Below are 17,558 nucleotides of genomic sequence, written 5' to 3'. Positions count from 1 at the left end.
AGATGGGATAAAAATAAGAGGTAAAGGAAGTGTAAAATATTTTTCGTAGGCTTGGTCATCCTTGCTAAAGCAAAGCAGAAAATTGAAATTATTTCTTAGGTATTTCCAACTGAAGGAGGTTTGGAGTCAGAATCTCCATAGATAATTGTCTCAAGGTTCTATTTTGCTATAGCTGCTGACTAGAGACAAGCAACAAAGAAAATTAAAGGCCTGAAAAATGGATGCAATGAGACATGGTTGTTCTCTCTACTAGTTACACTGTGACAGGAACAGTGGCACAGGAGTTGTGCTAGAACTGATTATCATGCATTTTCCCCAACACTTAAATACAGTGGTTGGCACAGAGTAAGCGCTTAAATACCACAATAATTATAGCCACTGGGGTTATGTAGTTTAGAAAAGGGAAGGCTGAAGGGTGACATAAGTGTCTTCAAGTATATGAAGAGGCTTTAAGTGGGGAAGATGGTGGCCAGTTTTTCTCCCTGATAAATTTAGGCTGAATAAGAGAAAATAGGCTTAAAAATAAGCTGGAAAAATCATCTTTTTTGTTCTTTTTTTTTCCTAATGGTATTTGTTAAGAGCTTACTATGTGCCAAACACTGTACTAAGTGCTGGGGTATATAGAGTGTATCCAGTTGGACACAGTCCCTGTCCCACATGGGACTCACATCCTAAGTAGAAGGGAGATCAGGTATCAATTCCACATTTTATAGTCAAAGAAACTGAGGCACAGAGAAGTTAAGTGACTTGTCCAAGGTCACACAGCAGCAAGTGGCAGATCTGGGATTTGAATCCTAGTCCTCTAACTCCCAGGCCTGTACTCTTTCCACTGGGCCATGCTGCTTCTTGGTAAGTCTAAGGTCTGACTTTGCCTTTAACATTTATTAATATTTTGCCCACTGTTGGATGGAGCTCTGTAAATCAGTTCTAAGGAAGAACTTTGGGGGAATCTGGCCTCCTCTAGACTAGATTTATGGGCAGGCAATGTGTCTGCTAATTCTGTTGGATGTACTCTCCCAAGGAAGTGCTCAATAAATACCACTGATTGATTGATAAACAAAGAGCAAGCCACTTAGGGAAGTTCTTGTAGAGCTAGAAGGTAAAGATAGATGCCCTTCTGTCCTGGGTGGCTTCCTAATTCACCTGCCTGGAAGTGAGGAGAGACCAGATGGCCGCTTAAACTCCCAGCTCTAGGATTCTAGAAAGGCCTGAAAGAAGAAGTAGATAAAACCTCCTCCTCCATTTCTTTTATTGGCTTTTCCAATGACACCAGCCTCTGAGGGTTTTTTTAATATATATATAAAGAAGACCTACATACAAAGAATGCTTGCTTACAAATAAATTCCCCCAAATCAGTCCCTTCAGCCTGGATTACAAATAGGTTTTTCTGTATCAGCACACTCTTGGGTCTGCCTCTGCCTTGAACAACAACATTTATTAATACTCTGCTCACTGTTGTCCGGAGCTCAATTAATTCTGCTGATAATCACCATGATTATTATTGATAAAACTCCAATTCACAGCAAAAAGACACATGGGTTTTTAGTCCCTTGGGACCTCGGAGAACCCAGCTGATGACTTCAATAGAGGTCCCAAGGGCATGAATACATCTCTAGAAATTCCCCCAGTGGTAGTTTTGCCTTGAGAAAGATTGGGAGTGTGGAGTGAGAAGAGAAATCTATTACTGACAGTACTGAACTTGTGCAAGGAATTGATTGTGTTGATCATGGTGGCGGGCCTGAGAGTAAAGGGTCATGGGTTCTAATCCCAGCTCTGCCACTTTTCAGCTGTGTGACCTTCGGCAGGTCACTTCATTTCTCTGGGCTTCAGTTACCTAATCTGTAAAATGGGGTTCAAGACTGTGAGCCCTAGGAGGGACAGGACTTTGTCCAACCTGACCTGCTTGTATTCACCCCAGCACTTAGAACAGTGCCTGGCACATAGTAAGTGCTTAACAAATACAAGCTCGTATCTACCCCAGCCCTTAATACTGTGCCTAGCACATAGTAAGCGCTTGATACAATTATTATTATTATTCTTATTCCCACCAGTCGTGTTCTCACTAGGACACAGAGTGCAATAAGCATTACGCAGGCAGGGGTGCAGCACACTGTGAAGTGTATGGAAATGTTTTTCTATGGGGATTAAGAGTGTGAGCCCCTCATGAGACAGGGACTGTGTGCCTGATAATAATAATAATAATAATGATGGTGTTTTTTAAGCACTTACTATGTGCTAAGCACTATTCTGTGCACTGGGGTAGATACAAGGTTATCAGGTTGTCTCACATGGGGCTCACTGTCTTCATCCCCATTTTATAGATGAGGAAACTGAGGCTCAGAGAAGTTAGTGACCTGCCTGAAGTCACATAGCAGACAAGTGGTGGAGCCGGGATTAGAACCCACGACCTGACTCCCAACCCTGTGCTCTTTCCACTAAGCCATTTTGCTTCTATCTTGTATCTACCCCAATGCTTAGTATAGTGCCTGGCACATAATAAGCACTTAACGAATACCATTAAAAAAGCTGTGCCTTAGCACAACAACCCAAAACAGGTGGTTGCCTCAGTAATTTCTGGGGTCTCCACCGCCAAAGTTAGCTAAGTCTTTTTCAGGATTCAAACTGTGCCTGTCCATCTCATGGAACAGTCTAGGGTGTTCTTTGATCAGAACCCTCTTTCACCACATTTGGTACAGTCCTAATGGGCATTCAGAGCCAGGGCTAGAATCCATACGTATAAAGAGACGTATCTATTTGTCCAGAGAACGGTGTGACAAAAATCTCTTAAAGAGGTGAAATGGATATTGAAAAGTTTGGAAGCAAAAGTGAAATGCCAGCTAAATGGAGAAAACTTCAGGCTAATCTGTGGTGGTGCAGTACGATTTCTGAGCAGGGAGTAAGCCTGACCTTTCCCTAGGTTCTAGTTTTACCGACCTAGAGGGCTTCCAAGGACACAGAAGTTTTGCCTCCAAAATGTCCACTCCAAGATAAGAATTTTGCTTTTGAAATTCTACTTGTGACTTAAAACTGCACCCAGATGGAATGCTGCAGCTGACTCAGTGCCGAGAGCTCCTCTGGAGTGCTTTGAACTACCGGAGAAGGTGGCACTGTATAAATTCCCCTTCTCCTTGCTCTCCATTCAGTACAGCTACTCATTTCAATCAACTTGTGATTCCCCTTGGTTTCTGTTTCTTGCTCTTTTGCAGATCAGGTGGGCCTGGAAATGCAATATATTGCTATAGCAAGGATTGTGGACTTTTGTATAAGAAGTTACTTTCTTTTCTTCCAGTCTCTCTCACACGCTCTCCAGAACCTTTGCCCTCTTACCCTTCCTTTTACTAATATTAATACTGGTTGTATTTATTAAGTGCTTACTCTGAGCCCTGGAGTAGAACACGATTACTCCCATCTTCCTCGTTCCTCTGTTCATAGCCCTAACTGGCTGATGATCTGGTGCCTGGTCCCACCTGGCCTGTGTCAGTCCCAGCGGGTATACAATTCAACACATCAACAGGCCTAAATCAGGGTCCAAACAATGAGCCCAACCAGCTTTAGAGAAGGGATTAAGCTCACCTCTAGGTGGATCTCCAGTGGGTGTGCCCCTGGGGTAACTAACCAGGAGCAGTTGCTCCAAGGATTGCTGGGATTGCACTTCCTTGAGCCCCTTAGGGCAGTGACAAGCATGGCAGAGGATAGCCAGTATGGCTCTGGGCCACTCCACTAAACTTTGAAGGCCAACCTGATCAAGCTTTGACTTTCAGCTGCCACACCTGGTCCAGAGGCTCACCACAACTATGCTGAGCTCCCCTGTGACCCCAATTCTCTACCTTCCCTAATTCAAAAATCTCCCTGTCCCAACAGATTCAATGGCTTACATATGCTAAATACAGTAATCGGAAAATGTCTGGATGAACGCTGTGTGCCCTGCCAATGCCCAGCCCTGATGCTAATCAACTGAATTCCCTGTCTGCTTCTTAGTAAGAGTAGCATTCCCTCCACTGTTCATTGGTTAGATAATTCTTCATTCAACAACAATAATGATGTTTTTTAGGACATCCCAGCATACAGACCACCCATCAGTACTACACATTTCAGGAAGTTACAAATAAATAGCAGGATGTGGTCACTCCTCTGGTGGAGGGGGAATTTATGAAATTGGAGAGTGTTGGCACACAAACTCACCAGCCAACCTAAGTAGATTGGAATATAAGCTACTTGAGGCCAGGGATCTGCCTACTTTACTGTACAGTGCTCTGCAGACAGTAAGCGCTCAAATACCACTGATGGATTGATAGCTATAAATTTATGTGAGAGATACACAGAACATTAGAAATATATTGTGATGGAAATAGCAAACATATATGTAATTACAGGAAATGAATGCATTCTCAGAGATTTGGAGTGACTGGAATGACTTCAATGGGATGAAAGACTTCTGAGGGCACCTTTTGAAAGCAATAGAAATTCTGAAAGCCTCTGGAAGCAGAAAAGCCCGGCAAACATTCCCTTGCCTACCATTACCATCCAAGGAAATACATAGATAATGTCAGGGTAGGTCAGACAATAACCACTTGAGTGGTACATTTCTAAGCTTCCTACAACTCAGACCGCCAATTCTCCGGCAGGCTATAAAATGAAAACATCAGCCACAAGTGAACTACAGGTCAGAAGCACTGACTGGTACATTTTCAGAATGAAAAAAATGCCAGTGACTGATCCTGTTTGGAAGGCAGACTACTGCTTCAAATTGTTTGGGAAAGCGGCTTATCTGTTGCTGCTTAAAACAAAATGACTACCTTCTCATGGGTGTGTCACACCCTGCTCTCTGTGAGTACACGTTTCTGGAGCCAGTTTGCCCAAATCCCAAGCCACACAGTGTAAACACCAGCACTCCTGGGTAAATATTTGTCCCGGAGAAAGTCTAAAACACCAACACAGTTAATTTTCTGTTGATTGGATTCACAGCATGTGGCAATATAAAAAGGGGATGAGTCCGCGTGTTAACCGGATTTCTCCAAAGGGTTCTAACCCAGGCATGGCAATTCCAGATTCTCCTAAATTCTCCTAATTCTCAACAGCCTCCCCTCTACTTGCCCTGCTCCCTGAGGTCCAGTCCACCACATCTCCCATCAAGTAGCATTTCAAAGGTAATTGAATTGCTACTAGCTACTTGATCCAGGCCAGTCATCTTTTCACTTTTATTTTCTGACCTCGTTCTGACCTGCTCTTCAGAACTTTGAGATCTACCAGGAACCTGCGAGAAGCTGGAGAAAAGGCAAAAGAAAAAAAGGAAAAACAAGATGGCCAGGAAAGGTATGGCAGAGAGAAAAGATTATTATTCTTTCCTACAGCTATCCTAATGTTATTCACTACTTAGCTTCTTTTTGCCAAATCTGTATTTTTGTCACAACCCTCACTGCAGCCACACTTCCGAGTCCTCCTTATTTGTTACGCTTTTCTTTTTCAAGTTATATCTCCCTTAAACCACAAGAGGTTTACCACAGGAAATATCAGAAAATATCAGGAGGTTCAAGAGGATGTGAACAAAATCAGGCACAACCCTGGGGAAAATTTAAAGCTGCTAGCTGACTCATTCTTCCCCATTAGGATGGATGCTTTGCAAGGCCACCGTCACAAACCTCCCATTTGCCACCACCAGAGACAGAACGCTGGGCTGGAATGTAAGCTTATTAAGGGCAGGATTCAGGACTACCAACTGTAATGTACTCTCCCAAGTGCTTAGGCAACAGTGCGGTACACTGATTGAAGGACCACTGGTCTGACCCAATAAGGCACTGCTTATGTTCCTATCTTCCCCAGTCTTCCATTTCCTCCATCTTCTTTCCACTCGCCCATCCCCTTCACTCAACAATGCTAACCGCAACATATTTCCCCAGCAAAGAAGACTTTAGTTCTGAAAAAAACCCCGTGAGGTTTAGGGATTTTCTTCAGATCAAGGTCTATCTTCCTCACCTGTTCATTTTCTTTCCCCTGTCTTGACTTCTCCACTGATGTCTTCCTTTTTCTACAACTCTCTTCTTTTTTCATTTTCATCCCAGCTCTATTCTTCCCTGTGGAAAGCCAGTAAAGAAAAAAAGATTAAATTTAAGCTTATTCTTAAGCATTTCTCTCGTAGGTCACAAAAGACTGGAACTTCAGCTGGGGATCTAATTCCCTGAGGGGCCAAGACCACTCCTGGTCTAGGGAAAGCACTTCAGAACTCCTGGGAAATGGCTCAGTGTGTTGCCTCAGTGCATCCATAATAAGCCATTCTCTTCAGGTCTTTAAAGAGCAATGCACCTGCCAAAAGGCCTAACATTATCAAGAGTAACTGAAGGGACTGGTGGTATTGGGCTACTACACATCACTTTACAAAAGAGTCAGCTTGCGATTTATAAGTGAAATAATTCAGCTGTTTGAATTTGTTAGGTCTTTTTTGATAATGTGGAATTTTGATAACTTTCAATCGATATTTGTATGTCTTATCCTATTTTCACCATCCTTCATTTAGCTTCCAAGTGCTGTGATATCCTTATAGTCATCCTCACTGGGTCTTTCAACTTCTCTGTGACTTAGACTCCTTTGTAAAAATGGGAATAAAATAGTCAGTTCTCCATGTTGGACAGGGTCTGTGTCTGATCTTCTTATATTGTATCTACCCCATATACTGAGCGCTTAACAAATGCCACAGTTACTATGATGATGATTATTATTGTGTAGTAGAAATACAGGGCAAAACCAAGGTGCATTTTGCAAACCATTAAGAATCCACATGCTTCTTAAGGGGGCATGTGTGAAGCAAGCTTTTGTTTTCAACTGAGCAAAAAGCCCAAACAGCTGAAAGCCACTGGGTTGACATGCAGATGCTTGCTTGTGTTGTTTCTGGTGGGACTGCATGCTTGGGCAAGTTTCCTACTGGACCTGTCTCCCCACAGAACCGATCACCTGCTAGTGGATGGACAGTGGTGTCCTGGGCCACCACTGCTTACCGACCACTCAGACCCACATCTACAGCACTACAAGTCTTCCACCCCGGGCCCACCTCCACCGAGAAACAGCACAGAAGATGGTGGCTCAGGAGAGCAGCAATCGACACAGGTGGTGTCTGGGGGTAGATCTGGCCCAATGAGACTTAGATCAAAACCCAACCAATAAGTGAATGAAGAACTAAAAGGGGCTTCTCCTCTCTCCAAATGATCAACAACCCACTAGACTCTATGGTCTCTGAAGGAAGGATTCATGTCACACAACTCAGCTGTACTCTCCCAAATAGTCAGTACAGTGGTCTACACACAGTGATTGCTCAATGAATACCACTGATTGATTCATCAAAGTGCCTAATTTATAGGGAACTGATCACTGGCTGGTTTGCAGTCTTGAAAGCCCCAGGATAGCAGCTGACCTCTCATGAACGGCGAACTCAGTGAAGTCTGTTGATGTTTTTAAAGAACCAAATTCTACTCCCTCCAAGAACTGCCCTAAGTTATAAAGGAATCTGAGATAAGGGAGCCAGCGCACAGTGCCAAAAGCAGCATCTTCACTCAAGTCTAATCTTGTTGCTCCGTTTTTCTTTCTCATTAAACAAAAAGGCCACACAAGAGGTCATAAGTTTTAGTTAAAGATGTGGCAAGCTTATTCTTTCAGTTAAAACTGTTATCTTGAAGTTAGAGAAGTGGGTTAAGGACAATGAATGACAAAGACACTCCTTCTGTGGGCTGATTATTTTGAACTCTGATTTGCCCATCCTGCCTCAAACTATGGACAAAGCAGTGATTGTTATTTGGAATTTGCAACATGATAGGTCAGCGAAAGGCCAATGTGAAATTAGTTTCCATGTTTTGAGGAAATGCAGCAATGAATAGAGAGCTAGTTCTTCTCCAGGTGATAGGAAGATGTTTTGTTCACTTGGAGTTTTCACCCTGCAGAAAGGACACTGAAAATTTGGACAGAGTTCAGACAAAAGCAACAAAATGGATTTCAGAAAGAAAGCCTACTGAGCCCTGTTCTTCCCTCAGGGTTGGTAGGGCGTGAAGGGCAATGAAAATCCCAGGAAACTTCCTCTGTGGGTTTACATGGGGAGAGGGAGACTCCATACCTACCCCTGCACCTTGCTCAGCGATGCTCTCTGTGCCGGGGACACTCCTACCAGCTTCAATCAATCAGTTGATTAATGGTATTCACTGAGTGCTTACTGTGTGCAGAGCACTGTACTACGGGCTTGGGAGAGTACACCACAATAGGGTTGGTAGACAGGATCCCTGCCCCCAAGAAGCTTACATTCTAGTGGAGAAGCATGTAAGGTCAGCTTGTAAGATCACTGGAAAGGATGGGAAAGGGCTGGCCTCTTGCTGCACACTGGCAGTGGTCTTGCCTCTATGGCAGCAACCAACCAGCATGTACCTCAGGTTGGGGAGGTGGAGAGATAACAGATTAGTCAGGGAAGGCATCCTGGAGGAAATGAAATTTTAATAGGGCTTTAAATACAAGCAGAGTGGTGATATGCTGGATGTTCTAAGCAGGAGGAAGAGCGTTAGAAGGGATCGATGATGGGAGAGATGAGAGGAAGGCACCATGAGTAGGGTGGCATTAGAAGCATGCAGGGTGGGTTGCATGGAGGAGAGAGAGCACTGACTGAGTGCCTTAAAGCTGCTCTCTATAGCGGCACAGGCACAGCCCCAAGTTGGATGGGGGTGGGGAGGGTGCCAGAACCTCTTATGTGTCCATGGGAGCTGGATTGGTTGAAACGGGGTCACTGTTTACAGGGAACAAATCTGCACCGCTCACTGATGTGATGACTAATTGACATGAGGATTCAAAAAATGCACCTCTACTGCCATTTGTAGGCTCTTACCTTTGTCCCAATTTCTTCAATTTGAAGAATGCTTTTCCCAGAGCATTTGCACTTTATCATCTCCATTTTGCTAGAGGTGAGGACCTGAGTCAAGAGGTCAAGGGACTTGTCTGAGGTGACACAGCAGGCCAGTGGCAGAAGTGACATTCGAACCCAAGTCCTCTGACCCCCAAACATGTGTCCTTTGCTTGTGTTCTCTCTTGATATCTGGGAAGCTATTAGTTTTTGAGCCAGGTATATTCAGCCTTTAGCTTGTGAGCGCTTTATTCTCCCCATGTGTTTTTCTCTCTCTCTTTTTGTATTTCAAAAGTGTAAAACCAAGGAAGGAGAAACATTATGTACAGACTATAAGGTACAAAGAGGCCCTGCAGGAGCAGCAGGATGTGCAGGTGGCTGATAGAAAAACAATCTCCCAGTGCTTGGAACTCTAAAATAATGGAGTGCAATGATCTCCCTGGGGATGGAGTGACAGGTAAATCACTCAGGACATTTCCCACTGCCCGAACACAATGCCAGGTGGTATCCTGAGGGGAGGGCCGGTGCGGGGCAGGGAGTTGGAACAGATAACCCCCTAGCCTTTCCCATCTCTAATTTCCATAATGGGATCACAGAAACCAAACGTGATGGAACAGATGGCATCATTTGGGAGCTTTTCCAGGTACTTGGGTTCCTAGCAGAGCCAGCTCTGCAACACTTGACTAACTTTTAGAAAGTTCAACTGATAGAGAGAAGAAAAACACAAAACAATTTTTTTCAATTTAGGGTTGTGCTACTACGCACATTCGGAAAGAAGAAAAACCATCCACTGCCCAGGGAAAGAACAAAGATTTCTAATGTCCTCAGAGATGCCCAAGAGATGGAAAATAAAGGACTAAAACAAAATGTCTGGGTTATTCCAGATGACTCTGTCTGGCTCCTCCTGGGTTTCTTTGGGATCCCTCCAAATCTGACCTCGCCTTATGGCTTTCTGTATTCCCAGAATTGAGTGGATGCCAGGGGAAGGGAAACTCACTGCCCCTTGGGGCTCCTGGGTCCCTTAACATTATGAAGACTCCTATACAGTTTTCTTCACTGGCTGCTTTGGAAGCCCTTCGCCATGAGAAAAGGAAAACAAATTAACCCAAATCCTCACCAGATAAAATGGGCTCTAGAGGCTGAGGGCAATAATAATGGTACTTGCTGAGTGCCTCCTGGGGCAATGCTCTGTACTAAGTGCTTGGGAAAGCACAATAGAGAATGGCCAAGCCATCACTACTGGGGAAATGGATTGATCAGAACGTAGAACTTCACATTCATAGCTCCCTCATCAGCCCCATCCTATCCCCAATGGAAGCCCAGCAGCAATTCAGAATGGCTGCCAAACAATAGCAATAATAATAATAATAATGGTATTTGTTAAGCACTTACTATGTGCCGGGCACTATACCAAGCACTGAGGTGGATACAAGCAAATCAAGTTGGACACAGTCCCGATCCCATGATGGGCTCAGAGTATCAATCCCCATTGTACAGATAAGGTAACTGAGGCACAGAGAAGTGAAGTGACTTGCCCGAGGTCACACAGCAGACAGGTGGTGGAGCTGGGATTAGAACCCATGACACCCATACTCAACTCAGAGAAGTGTCTCTCTAGGAGGTTAGCTTTTCTCTTCTCAGGATCAACCCACTTCATCCAGCATTTAACAGTGTTGATACTGTGGCCAATACCCACAGACCCTTTCCAGTGCCAAAGAGGCCCACAGACCCTTGGGCTCTGAATAAGATTCTATTTTTGATTTTCCACTTCATAGGGGTGTCACATTCAGTAGCCACTTTGTCGGGCTACCTCTGCATTCTACAGCAATGGAAATTCAGAAAAAGAGGCAGGCGACTCAAATTCTCTAGTGGGAATAGTTGGATGACTTTTTGAGATTGGACAGAAATTAGAAGAAAGAGACACCAGGAGTGTAGTACAGGTGAAGTGCTGCATCTTCACACCACACCCTTTTATCAATCTGAGCTACTCTTCCTAATGACCAAACCTATAACCACACCTCTAGAATTGTCACTAGTGGCTGTGGGCACCCAGTAGCTCATTCTGATTCTCCCTTCACCAAGCAGTGACCACCATTATGTCCTTCACTTTTGCCCTACTTTCATCATTGCCCAAAAATTGGCAGGAAGAGGCAGGCAAAGTTCAGGGGTTATTTCTGGGGCTCAGAATTTCCTTCAGTGGGCTGGCAGGAAGACAATCATGTAGGAGGGCTGCCTAAAAGAGCTGCTGGCTTTCTGAAAGTCACACCAGAAATAGAAGGGGGTCTAGAGGGGGAGGAAAGGACGAGCACAGAGCCTTTATTCCTATTAGGAACATCCTTGAGAAAGGAGGTCTTAGGAACTGTAGTCCTGGACTTGCCAGAATCTTTTCAATTTTTCAAAATGGCATTTATCAAGTGCTTACTATGTGCTAAGGACTGGGTAAGCACAAGAGGAGGAGAGCCTCCCAGAGGGAAAGGAGAGGTGAGAAGGCTGAACTATTCAATGCTTCTTCATCGTTAATACCGAAGAGATAGGGCATCCAGGAGACTGCAATGCTAAAGTTCAGAGAAAGATGGGCACCTCAGTTTGATCCCATCTCTCCATCAGAGTAAGCCATTGCATTTTGAAGCAATTACGGATAGACCTCACAATGGAGATAGTATTCAAGGAGGATTGATAGAGGAAAGGGAAGTAGCTGGATTCCCAAGCATTTTTCCAACCCCAATTGTGAGATAGGAGACTTGTACAGAGGGAGGGAGGGAGGACTGTCTCAGGAAAACATTATTTCAAGACCTCCTGGCCCCTCCACCTGAAAATCATTTAACAGCATCCAATTGATTTAATAGTAACATAGAATTCCCAGAGTCAATCAGTTTCCATTTCTGTCTCTGGGAAAGTACCTGGTCCAGACCCATATCCTTGAGTAAATTCAATAAATATTAAATGGTGATGACCGTGATGAGCAAGGCATATGGTTTCAGGAATGTGGAGTCACATAAAAGCGTTCAGGTGGCTAGAGTAGTGGAAAAGTGGGGCTGAAACAGGATTCAGGACATTTATACAGCAGACGGTGTGAATTGGAGATCTTGGGGATTTCCAACTTCAGCTTTCCTGAGGGAATGAAATGGGTCCTTTTCCTCTGAACTGGGTTGTACACATTGAATGGCTTTCTTGGAAGGCAGAAGAGGGGTGTGAAATCCTCAATTAGTTAAGCCACACAAAAGCCTGATGGGCAGTCTGATATATGTTGGGCAGATAAAGAAACCGAGAGGCTAAGTGGCTTGCTCCAGGCCAAACTGGAACAAAGTCAAAATTAGGATTCAAAAGTTGTGATTTTCACACCACCAAATGGACCCAATGAGGTACTGTTGCATGGTCTCAGCCCCAGGCCCGATCAGATTTGTGGAAAACAAATTTACAGACACCCTAAGGTGGCATAGAACCTGAATTCCATCACACCAGAGAATACTTAACTTTGCCCAATCAATTTGCCTCCTATCTTGTTCTTACCATTGGCCCAAAAGTGTAAAGGATAGGACAGGAAAAATCCTGACTTCTGTCTTCAAAAGCATACATTTTAATTCCAATTGGAAAAGTCTTTTGTCATCCTTATGAATGACAATGGAATGGAATGGATGAGGTCTGGTAATGAGAAGCAGATCTCTAATAAGCTGCATTGTCCAGGGTTTTTCCCTTACACCAGCGGGATTGATAGAGAGAAAGACCCTGCTACTGAATTTGATGTTGGGTCAGGGGGCGGGAGGCAAATTTCTCCCCTTGGTAACCAGGGTCCTCAGCTCAGCTCTAGGTCAGATACAGATCAAGAAGTGATGTCAAGACTTTTGGGGAAACCTTCCTATTATCTGCTAAAAAAGCCAGTTCTAAAGAGGAGAAAAAACTCCACTAACCAGTTGGGAATCTCAAAGACCCACCTTTTACACTGAGCAACAAAGGTCATTTCTCTATGCAAAGAGTCCTGTGAGTAGCACTCAGCAAAACACAGTTTTGCCACATAATTTTATTACAGGCAAACATACTAGAAGTTTCAATATTGGTAGACCTCAAAAATATTCAACAGGACTGTTCCTGCTGGGTCATTTCACTATCCCGAGCAGTGGGAATCCCCTTAATTTTCTTTCCAGATGAAGATTTAAACAGCAAATGCCTTTTGTGGTGCTCTTTCCAGGTTAAATGACTTCAAATGCTTTAACCAGGCTCTTAAATATGGTTTGATTAACTCTGGGGAAATCTGGACACTTCTTAGGGAGATGGGAGGCCTCTTCAAAGACCTAGTTTCAACTCTAAATGCTGAACAGTTCTTCTCAGTTGCTCACTCAGCTCTGCTCGACACTTGCCAATGATTTCCCCTCTATCAGCCCTGAATGTGGAAAGTGGTATATTTTGGAATATTTATCTCTTATGGATATTTTGCTATATCTACCTTCAGTTTTCTTAAAGTACACATCTCATGGGCAAGACATTTAACTTCTTTGTGCCTTGGGCCCTCCTCTGTAAAATGAGGATAAAAATACCTACTTTCTTAGACTGAAAATCCTTCCTGGGACAGGGACTATATCTGATCTAATTGTTTTGCACCTATTCCAACATTAACAGAGTGGTTGCCACCTAGTAAGTGCTTAATACAATTGTCATTATTATTACGCCCTCATTAGGTGTTTGGGATAGCTTGCTGCCAGGGAATTAGGGAATATTCTTCTGATAGCACCTGTCTACCTGGATAAAAGTGATGCCCTTTTGCAAGGGAGAGTTGTAAGCAAGGGCGCACATTACAACCTGGGTTTGCTTTAATAAAGTCTTCATCAAGAAAGTAATCCTGGATTGGGGAACTGAGTGAATTTTGTTTGTTTTTCCTGCTCTCATCTGCTTAGCAAGGTATGTAGCTTACTGCACATTCAGAAGTAGAAACAAGGAGGAAGGGGAAGGGAAAGAAAGGAGCCGCCAGGTGGGAAGACCCCCGGGGACAGGAATAAAGAGCAGAGTGTAGAAGTAGAGACACCACAGTAACTAGGATGAAGATAGGGAGTGGGGAGTTCTCAGGGGCACTTTATGAAGAATAATTAGCAACTCACAGTCTCTTCCAGGATCCCAGGTCTAACTGGCAGTGGAGGAGAAGCCAGACTCATGCAGCCTGAGGCAAGGAAACAGCGAAGGGAACAAAAGGAAAGCCACCTTGTAAACTGCAGGTTAGGACTTGCTCCCCAGCTGAGCAAGTGAAGCGGTTCACTCTGACAGAACCAATTTCAATCCACAAGAAGGGCTCACAGGAGAAGGCAGAGAGTGAAGACAGTGGGAAAAAAAAATACGAAAGTTCCAAGAATCTCACTCTTAAACTATTACCCAAACCTGTAATTCCAATGGCCCCCAAGGCTGGGTGGGCTAGGAAATGAAACTTTGAAAACCTGCTGCTTTGTTTCCAGTGAGAGAATGGTAATAACTTTCACATCCACCTTGCATTCACTAGAGAATCCCAGGACAGTTTGCAAACAATGGTTAAGCTCATAAAACTTCAGGGGTATTCCTTGTGCCCCCCCCCCCCATCCTAACAGACCTATAGAATGAAAACTAAGAACATTTGCAGCATTTCTTTCAAAAACTACAGCCAAACCTAAGTATATTCGATTGTTACCCTTAAAGATGTCTCCAATTGCTTCAGATATTTTCTCTTGGAACAAAATCAGAAGAGCAGTTACTCTTGAACGGAGGGACTGGGAGACTGAGAGGTTGTTTGGAAACAACAACAGAAGCTGCAAATACCACTAACAAAGAAAAGATCTCTTTATGAGCACACAGTGTGGAATGGAGAGTTGGTAGCACATAGCTCTTCACTGACACATTTGCCCTAAATGACAAGGTAAAGAGAAGCAGCATAGCCTAGTTGAAAAGGCAAGGGCTTGGGAGTCAGAGAGGCTTGGTTCTAATCTTGGCTTTGCCACCTGTCTGCTGCATGAGCCTGGGCAAAGCGCTTAACTTCTCTGAGCCTCAGTTACCTCATCTGCCAAATGGGGATTGACTGTGAGCCCTATGTGGGTCAGAGACTTCGTCCAACCTAATTATATTGTATCTACCCCAGCGCTTAGTACAGAGGCTGGTATAACAATCAAACTTATTGAGTGCTTACTATTTGAAGAACCTGTATTAAATGCTTCAAGTAAACATTTAACAAATACCATTTAAAAAAAAGGACAGGGAAATGGAGAGGTACAGAGAGAGAGAGAGTAACAGGGGAGGGGAAACCCTCAGCCAGAGACAGCAACTCACAAAGAGACCCAGAGACAGAGCTAATAAGAGACTCTTATTTGCACCTCCTAAGTGGAACCCTGGGAGTCATCTGCAGTTGGGCCTTATGGAGTTTCTGGAGCATGGGCCTTATGGTCAGAGAAACTGCGTTCTACTCCTGCCTCTGCCGGTCACTTCACTTCTCTGTGCCTCAGATTCCTCCACTGTAATACCTCCCCTTCTCCCTTCCCCTCAGCACTGTGCTCATTTGTATATATTTTTATTAACCTATTAATTTTGTTAATGAGGTGTACATCCCCTTGATTCTATTTATCGTGATTATGTTGTCTTGTTTTTGTCCGTCTCCCCCGATTAGACTGTAAACCCGTCATTGGGCAGGGATTGTCTCTATCTGTTCCCAAATTATACATTGCAAGTGCTTAGTACAGTGCTCTGCACATAGTAAGCGCTCAATAAATACTAGTGAATGAATGAATGAATGAATAAGTACTCAACACTGACTACTACTTGGACTGTGCGCTTTCTGTGGAACAGGCCACACTTTCCAGCATTAAACCTCTGCAAATGGTGAGAAAGAGCAAAAAGTGGTGATCAAGATAAGGCAGAGCTTTAAATGCTGGGACACCCACCCCCTACCTCCCGCCTCATCACAGCACACAGCAAGAAGCCTAGGGAAGGAGGGACAAATAGAAAACCAAAACTCGGCAATCCAGATTCCTGAGTCCCAGAGACTAGAATCCTAACTCTGTCCCCAGCGTAATGATCAGTCACAATAGAAAGATGGCTATTTCACTTCACTTATATTGCCTAATATTTTTAATGGGTCAAGCTGGATTTTAGAAGGAGACCTATAAAACAGCTGGCCAGTCAAAGACACCAAAATATTGGAGTAAACCTTTAACAGATGTTCTTCCTATTATAGCAGAGTCCTATTCATGCCAATAATAAAAAAAGGAAAGCTTGAAAATAGATATTTTAAATATCACATAAGAAAAATCAACAGAATACCTTTGTTTTCTGGTTTATATGTCATGAGTTTTAAAATGGTCCTCAGTCTTAAGTAAGAGATGTTTTTGAAGGTAAAAAAAATGCTCTGATCAAAAGAGACTAGTTTTTATAAGCAGCTAATCTACTCCACTGGCAAATCTATGGTCATCTAGTTTTAGTACACACTCTGCAATATCTATAATGTCACAGTTTTCTTCTAAAGCTATATTTGAACATATAAAACCATTCCAACAATAATGCTTTTATCATTAAAACTGTATTTCCCCCACCAAAAAAACCCCCACCATTTTCCTCGTTTGTTTCTATCCTATAATTCACAGACCACAAAATTACAGGATTTCAGCTATAAGAAGAGGTATTTTAGGCTATCTTTTCTTCTGAGGATGGATGGGCGGGACCTCACTTGGGCATTCTATATATTTTCCCTTATCAGTGTTTCATGATGTGGTTACCCTAAGGGTTGAGTTTTAAAATTGGCAACAACCTAGTAAAATACTTCTATACATATCAGTAACCTTTATAATTACTCTAATGACCAGAAGGGATTTAACTTACTTCTGGATTTAACACGGGCAAAATTATCTTTCATTATACAAAAAAGCATAAGTAATACAACACATCTGTTCTTTAGGGTAACATTTCCAGTGAACAGTAAATACCAAAATTTATGCTAACTTTGCTGCTAAAGACATTTTGCAGACTGAAAAAAGTTCCCCTATAATATTAGGCAACACAATTTAAACACCTCTGACTCAGAATGAAATTTTGACATTGTGTACTCTGTCAACTCTGAATGCACAGAAGAAAAACATTGTGTACGGCAAACTGTAGACTTGTCAATTCTATGAGCGTCTGTTCAGCTGTGCCTATTTCCTAGCTTTCCTGTCTTGTGGAGTCCACGGAGAACACTGGCTGTGCATCTGACCAGCTGATTCAGCAGGAAATCAGGAGGCCTCCAGCCCTTGTTTTTGTTTGGCTGCACATGGCTTTGAGCCATGGAAATTGCAGTGTGGCCTGAGAGCTCCTGCATTTCAACTCTGGTTCACCCACGGTCAACCTAAAACCTAGAAAGTTTTAATTCCCCTCATGCAGCTGATCATCTAAACCCAGGACAAGGGGGCTGGGGAAAGGATTTTCTAGATCTGGATTTAGAAGGACTTTAAGCAGGTTCAAATTCAGGTCATTCCTAAAATCCACACCGTGTACTCTTTCCTCATATGGTCATGCCTACATCCCGCTCCTCTTTTTTTTAAAAAAAATGGTATTTGTTAAGTGCTTACCACGTACCAGGCACTATACCAGGCCCTGGGTTACACACAAGATAATCAGATTGGACACAGTCCATGTCTCATATGGGGCTCATAGTCTTAATCCCCATTTTACAGATGAGGTAACTGAGGTGCAGAAGAGTTATGTGACTTGCTCA

General features: G+C 43.4%; 1 long non-coding RNA gene across 2 annotated transcripts in view; it reads right to left on the bottom strand.

The window, feature by feature from the left end:
- The window catches only part of LOC103170327, a 74,805-nt gene that overhangs the window by 19,330 nt on the left and 37,917 nt on the right, over window positions 1-17,558 (bottom strand). For both annotated transcript variants that reach the window (XR_486097.3, XR_005660735.1), the window contains one exon: window positions 5,974-6,071. This is a non-coding gene — a long non-coding RNA (uncharacterized LOC103170327). The remainder of the gene's footprint in view (window positions 1-5,973; window positions 6,072-17,558) is intronic.

The sequence above is a fragment of the Ornithorhynchus anatinus genome, chromosome 13 (genome assembly GCF_004115215.2).
Source record: "Ornithorhynchus anatinus isolate Pmale09 chromosome 13, mOrnAna1.pri.v4, whole genome shotgun sequence".
In the NCBI taxonomy this organism is placed as follows: domain Eukaryota; kingdom Metazoa; phylum Chordata; class Mammalia; order Monotremata; family Ornithorhynchidae; genus Ornithorhynchus; species Ornithorhynchus anatinus.
The sequence above is the reverse complement of the archived record's forward strand: the minus strand, read 5'-3'. Positions and strand labels throughout refer to the sequence as shown.